Source organism: Wasmannia auropunctata, unplaced genomic scaffold (genome assembly GCF_000956235.1).
Source record: "Wasmannia auropunctata unplaced genomic scaffold, wasmannia.A_1.0 LD336090.1, whole genome shotgun sequence".
In the NCBI taxonomy this organism is placed as follows: Eukaryota; Metazoa; Arthropoda; class Insecta; order Hymenoptera; family Formicidae; genus Wasmannia; species Wasmannia auropunctata.
This window is the reverse complement of record NW_012026800.1, coordinates 3,973,998-3,974,429: the sequence shown is the minus strand read 5'-3', so window position 1 is coordinate 3,974,429 and position 432 is coordinate 3,973,998.

The window sequence follows — 432 nt, the reverse complement described above, 5'->3', positions numbered from 1 at the left end:
TGTAAATAAATTGATTTTTCAGATGCCTGCACTATTTTAGTTCGAGCGAAAAGTTGGAGGTCCACACCATAGACTGCGGGGAGATGAACGAATGCGCGATCAGGTTACCAAGCGAAGACGACAAGTGGCTAAGTTTTAACAACTACAGCAGGAAGGAACGTGTCCCGTTTGTTGTGTATGCCGACCTGGAATGTATCCTGACAAAAATGGAGAGAGATCCGGAAACCCCGAGCTACAAATATCAGCATCATCAAGTATTTAGCATAGGTTATTACGTACACTGCTCGTATAATGACGCGTTATCAACGTATCAGTTTCGCCGCGATACGGATTGCGTTGCATGGTTCGCCGATGAATTAAGATGTTTAGCACACAAAGTAAAATCTATTATATCCACTAATGTACCCATGGCAGATTTCACGCGAAACGATT